Here is a 6,475-nt window from a genome sequence, read left to right as displayed (position 1 = left end):
AATTATCCCAGCAGCTACCTAGAAGGTGGAAACGGGACACGTGATGGGAAGATCTTTGGCCAGCCCTCTGGCTTCAAGTGGGGTGATGGCAGTGGAGAAGAGAGGTGGGGTGTCTGTGTTCTGTAGGTGGCCCACAGGCCTTGCTAAGAGAGCTTCTGTCTAGGTAACCACTGTCTCCTCATCTTTTATGTATTAATACTTAGTCATTACACTTCCTGGAATAAAGGAATCACAACACTGGACCTCTGTGGTGATCAGCGTGACCTCCTGCCTCCCACCCAGGTGCTCTAAGGCTGCATCTCATCTTTGACTTTGCAGATAATACTCATGGTTGAGCTCATCACATTGGCTTTAATCACTCATTGGGTAGTAATCACTAGAGATAATCATGAACATGGGTCCTGCTTCCATCAAGCTCAATCCCATTGGAGAGACAGACGATGAAGAAATAAATCTAAAATGACACCTGTGAGGAGAGGTACACAATGCCAGGAGGACATATGAGGGGGTCTCCTTAGGACATAACTAAGTGCTCACTAGCCAGACAGGGAAGCACTTAGAACAGGTTGGCCAAGTGGAAGAACGAATACACTCTCAGTTACCGCGATTGAGGGGCAGAGAAATATAGCATGTTAGAGGATTTGATAAAGGCATTCGAGAAACAACATTCCCAGACTCTTCCTGATTTGAGGGAGAGCTATGTCATTAAAAATGCATATTTAACATAGAGATGGTAAGTTTTATTTGAAGCCAATTGTTTATATGAATGATCCAAGTTCCTTTGAAATCTCCCTACTAGCCCCAAATTAAGATAGCATATAAAATCAGTCTAGCATTTATAAGCACCCAGGGCACTGACATCCTTTGATAAGATTCCCGAATAATCCCACAAAAGGAGAGAAGGAATGTCCCAGACACCTATTCAGCTATGGTTTTATTCTTGTGAAAACTTCAAGGCAGTCCAAAGTTGGCCCCAAACTATTCAAAGTCGGTTCAAAGGAGAGCTGCGGTATCTCTAGATCCAGGGAACTTGCCTACTAAATTTTTCTTTATTAAAAAAAGAAAGTGGCTCATTAGGCTAGGGAGAATGAATTACTCACTACAATATAGATGACACTCTCGGCATTATTTTTTTTTTCTTTTACTCTTAACTTGGAGCACCTAAAGGAAGGTAAGCCCAACTTCCCATCCAACCCTGCCCTGCTTTTTAAAAGAATTCCCTGGGGAGAGATTGCTGCATTGAAAAACTCACGAAACGCCTGACAGAAAAATGTTTCTACAACCTGAAGCAATATGTGTGTAAAAGCAAAATGACAACAAACAAAAAACTGGAGGGAGGGAAATGGTTAAACACATACCGCTTTAAAATTAAAATAATTTTCCCTCAATAAAAAAATAACTGGGACCTGACTTAAAAGAGAAGAAAAAAAAAAAAAACAAGCAGAGTCAGGGCACAAGTATTAAGATTTTTTTCGATGGAGAAGAATGGGGGCAGGCAGGTGGGATCACTGCTCAATTTCGGATTTATCCCGAAGAAATAACTTGAATGAATAAGGTGAGTTATATATACACAGATGTTCCTTGTTTCATTATTTGTAAGATTTTAAAGAAGTTAGACTTGATTCTGGGGAGGATGGGAGCAGAGTGTATTGTGTGAGTCAAATGGTCCAAAGGCATTCAGAGTCCGTGAAGGTGTGGAGGATGCGTTAGGAGTAGGAGGATGGTAGGTAGGGTAGTGGTGAGTTGGTCTAGATAAGAGATAAGGAAGGCCTGACTAAGGCTGTAGCCTCAAGGTTAGAGAGGAGAGATTAGTCAATGAGATATTTAAAGGATCCGCTATATGTGCATAGGCAGAGGGAGGGAATGATTCTGGAATGATACTCAGTTTGGGAGGATAGTGGTGTAACCGAGGAGGATGGGGAGAACAGGTGAATGAGTGTGGTGTCTGTCTGTCTGTCTGTCTGATTGGGGGCTGGAGTGAAGAGTAGGCAGTTCTGGGGTGTGCCAAGTTTGAACTATCCACAGAAAAGCCAGGGGAAGACATCCAGGAGAAGGTGAGGGAAAATGTGGGTCTGGGCTGAGAGAGGAAGGTGGCTGGAGACAAAGAACAATAAGTAAATGTTTCCCATAGGAAATGTAAGGTCATCAGTGGCTTCCTCCTTTCTTTATCTTGGTCTTCATCCTGTTGGGTCTTTCAGAGTAGCCAATGCTGCTGACTCTCTTCTGGAAGGTCTTTCCTCCACAAGTCCGTGAACACGCATATTCTTCACTTTTCCTTACTTCCACACTTGTTTTTTTCCTTTTCATTTGAAAAGTTATTTGAAAGGAAATATTTCTCCCCAAGTAATCCAATTTTCCTGTAGGAAAAAAATCTTAGAAAATACAGATCACTGAAAAGAAAAATTCAAGTCACAAAGCATTTTGGTGTATATCCTTCCAATTCTTACCCTTCAAGCGCCACCTGCTAATTTTAGGCTGGATTTCCTCCCCATCACACACAGTCAGTGCACACTCTTCCAGTGATCATTTATCACAATTAAAACTGAATCATTATTTGCATCGATACTTCTCTTAAAAGCTGAGTAGTTTAATGAATGTTTTCCTATAAATGTACTTTTTACCCAAATGAGACTAATTGGTAGGTAATGCTTTATGGTGTATTTTCCTCGTGCATTAATGCATCATGAGCACTCTTCACATACTCATGCCAATTTGCAGGAGCCATTTTGATGCTACCTAGTTTTTAATTTAACTGTATAGCTGAGCCCAAATCTATCTCTATCCCTTACTGTTGGATATTTGAGGTATTTCCAGTTTTTCTCTAATCTACTGCTTTCAACATCTTTATACAGAAGTCTTCCCCTGTTTCTTTGATTATCTCCTAAAAATGGAATTGTTGGGTCCAAAAAATATGCCAAATGTTCAGCTTTTGATGCAGGTCCGCAAATTGTCTTCCAAAAAGCCTACCAATTTACACTTCTACTTCTTTGCTTTATTAAAACTTTTTTCCTATCACAAAAATAGTGCATATTCACTATAGACCGAATACAGATAAGCAAATAGAGAGATGTAAGGAGCCTAGAATCCCGGGATGCAACTTTGTAACCCCTCTTAGGCGAATCCGTCCTGTATTTGTCTAATAGATGCCCTCGGGAAGCTGACTTTGGCTGGAGGTACAAGGTCACTATTACTGGCTGTGTGGCCTTAGGTGAGCTACTTATGTCCCCAGGCTTCTGTTACTCACCTGGAAACAAAAGATAGCAGTGGGAGCATGCCCAGGTGGTCATAAGGACATGACAAGCATCTAGCCCAGCGCCTGGCATGTTCTAAACTCTCAAGCCATGCTCCTATAATTCTGTTTGCACCTTGCTTTCCTACCCTGCTTATACGTACAAACATCTTCCCTTTGTACCACGTGGACACTTCTAGCTCCCGATCTTTGACATAAACCTTGGGCCAGTAGCTCTAATTACAGATGGTCAACACCACCCCATGGTATTTTGTTGGTGTCAAGTTTTCATTTGGCTCCCAGCCAAACTAGTTCCAAGGTCCTCCTCCCACCTGCCTGTCCCCGACTTACCCACTGCCATCTGTCCTCCGTGGTGCCCAGGCAGAAACCACCAGAACATCCTCTTCCCCTCCCACAGTTTACTGGGTTTCGACTCTGTCATTCCACTATGCTGGGTATGACTGGAGTCAGAAAGACCTGGGTTGAACTCGTGGCACTGTTGATCACATACTGTGTGACCACAAGCAGCTGATTCCCTCTTGGGAGCCTCAGCTTCTTCATCTGGAAGATGGGGTGATAGTCGACCTGATAGATAAAGTAAGATGGCAGGTGCTTAGCCTCTCCAAAGGGGGAGGAGCATCATCATCATCATTATCACCCTCTGATGTTCTCTGGCCTTCGCTATGGATTAGGTGTAGCACCAGCCCACTTACAGCCCTGATATGGCCTCCAAACCCACCCCCACCTTCAGCCTTTCCCAGGCTGAATCTCACTGTGCCGCCGGGATGACCTCTCCATGTTATGTGCGGAGCGTGTCACTCTGCTCAAGACTCTCCATGGCTCACAGTCATCAGCAGACTAAAGCCTGAATTGTCCTAGCATGGTTTCCACCATCCCGTGTCTGCTTCCAGCCTGGGCACTCCTCTGCCTGCACCCCACGCAGCCTGGCGTCCAGCTCTCCGTCTCTGCATCAACCTTCCATCTGTCTGTCTTCTCACTTTCCCACCTCTCTGTGATGACCCCACCGCTGGGACAACACCGTCCCCCAGCATCCCCAGCCTGGCTCAAACATGCCTCCTGGAATCGGTCTTCTCTGACCAGCTCCTGGAGCATTCTACTCCCCTGCCCCCAACCCCACACGTGGTGTGCCCTTCCCTGCACGACGTGGAGGGCGACACTGGGCCCTTCTTGACAGCAGATGCCCTTTTTGTTCACCTCTGCATCCACCACCCCTGCCTCACCCGAGCTCCCTCCACAAACCCTCAATATTTGTTTGTTCACTGCACTGTTAATAAATAACATCCCTCTGGGATTTAGATGCACAAAAGTTTACCCACAGGCCAAAGGTTTTACAGAGATCATTTACCTGTCCTGTGACTTATTCTGAGATGAAAAGGACAAAGAATGGCCAAGACCACACCGCCCCCCAGGGGAGCTGATGTGTCCACAGACGCCCCGCACACGTGCTCTGTGACTCCCGCATGCAGTGACTGTCCTAGTGCGGGGTTTCATGCTTGTGGGGTGAGCATGGAACATACATCACGTCTGTCTTTTGATCCTTGTGAGGCAAGAGAGCAGTCCTCAGGAGGCTTGCCCACTCGCCCTCTGGGGCAGGATAAGGGCCGATCTACAAAGGGCGGGGTGAGGCTCAGCCCTCCAGCCTTTCTCCCAGAGGCACGTAAGTTTCAAGTAAATCTGTTTCGTCCTGTTGAGAAAGATGATGCAATGCGTCTAGAAAGGAAGTGGGGAGTTGCCTACTACTACAAGCTAAGGAATGTCACGTTGCTGGAGTGTTCTTCACATTCCCAGAAATATGCCTTGGTTGAAAAGGAGGTGCGTGACTCAGTGTTGCCCTGGCTTTCGACAGCTTAACCGCGGAGCCCCAGCGGTGCTAACAAGGACAGGCTGGTGGAAAGCGCAGTTAGTGTGAGCTGCCAAGACCCCGGGCGGCGTGTCCCCGCATCCGGGGGCTGCTGTGGCCTTGGGCGTGTGGGGCCGAACCCAGTAAACACAGTATAGTTGTCTCAAAGCTGCTGGAGTAAGGGGCCCTCCTCTGCCCACCTTGCATTCATTTAACTCCAAACTATCTCGATGTGCCTGACCAAACTCCCTGAATTCAGTCATGGTTCTGACTGTTTGCTTTGCAGAATTGGGGGTGTGTGCCAGGTGCGTGTGTGGGGGCTGTCTATCCTTAGAACAGGTTCCGGTAATATGATTCCTCTCTTCTTTTTGGAGAAATTGGAGCTTTATTCCAACCCGGCTATTCCTTCCTGGTCTCCATATTTCCTCCCTCCCTCATTCTCCAAGTGAAACCTTTTTTCTAGTAGAAAGACCTAGAAAATTATTTCAAGGGCAAGAATTTGGCAACTGTCCCTGAAAACAAAGCCACATGCTTTGCAGGGGTTTTATGATGTTCCTGAGAGTAGCCACCTGTTCCTTCCCACCCACCTCCGGGCACCTGGCCACAGGGCTAATGAGCCGTGAGACAGGACTAGTCGCCAGCCTGCACTGCAGAGGCTCTGGGCTTTTCAGGGGCCTCCTCCGAGCCACAGTCCCCATGCACCCCATCTGCTTCCTGCCAGCCTGTCGGCAGTCACTGTTCCAAGGCCAATAGCCAGAAGCAGTGCTGAGTTGTGGACACCTCCCAGGCTCTGTTTACAAACTTTTATATCCAAACAACATATTTACCCACCTGGAAGAGAGAAAACTCAGATTGCCCAAGGTTGTGAATAAGAACCTCATCTCCACCAAAGGCAAAGAAGTGCAACACCAGCTCTGAAGAATCCTTGAGATCCCACCAAACAAAGACTAGTGATGAGAGGCCAGGAAGGAGGCAGGTGGGAGTCATAGCCCTTCCTATCGTGCAGTCTCCTAAACTCACGATCCCGGAAACTGTCCGCTCCGTGACTCAATGCTTTTTGTCCGTGTGGCTACTAAACCGATAAAGAGACAGCCCTTCTGTATCACCCACCTCGGTGGGTGGATACGAGGCAGTGACATGGAAGCCAGAGGCCAAACGCTTGGAGCTAGACACACCGGGGATGGCTTCCAGCTCCCCATTTTCTGGCTGTGAGTCGGAGCCCATTATTTAGCCTCTCTGGTTTGGCTCTCTGCATCTGAAGACGTAGAAATACTAACAGCACCCATCTCATAGGGTTGTGAACAGGACATAATAACTCCTTAATTTTGTGAATGGTGCCTGGCACACACATCATGATACTTGGCAAATAAATAGATGCCAAGATT

The 6,475-nt window shown here is 46.7% G+C and overlaps 1 long non-coding RNA gene across 1 annotated transcript; it reads right to left on the bottom strand.

Moving 5' to 3' along the window:
- Positions 1-921: 921 nt before the first annotated feature.
- On the bottom strand, positions 922-5,101 carry LOC115941407 (uncharacterized). The gene is made up of 2 exons (XR_004076159.2): positions 4,768-5,101; positions 922-3,814 (listed from the first exon to the last, which is right to left on the bottom strand). It is a non-coding gene; the product is annotated as an uncharacterized LOC115941407 (long non-coding RNA).
- Positions 5,102-6,475: the final 1,374 nt, after the last annotated feature.

The sequence above is a fragment of the Leptonychotes weddellii genome, chromosome 4, assembly GCF_054177405.1.
Source record: "Leptonychotes weddellii isolate Sample4059 chromosome 4, ASM5417740v2, whole genome shotgun sequence".
Classification (NCBI taxonomy): Eukaryota; Metazoa; Chordata; class Mammalia; order Carnivora; family Phocidae; genus Leptonychotes; species Leptonychotes weddellii.
Note: the sequence above shows the minus strand (reverse complement) of the source record. Positions and strands in the feature narration are given on the sequence as shown.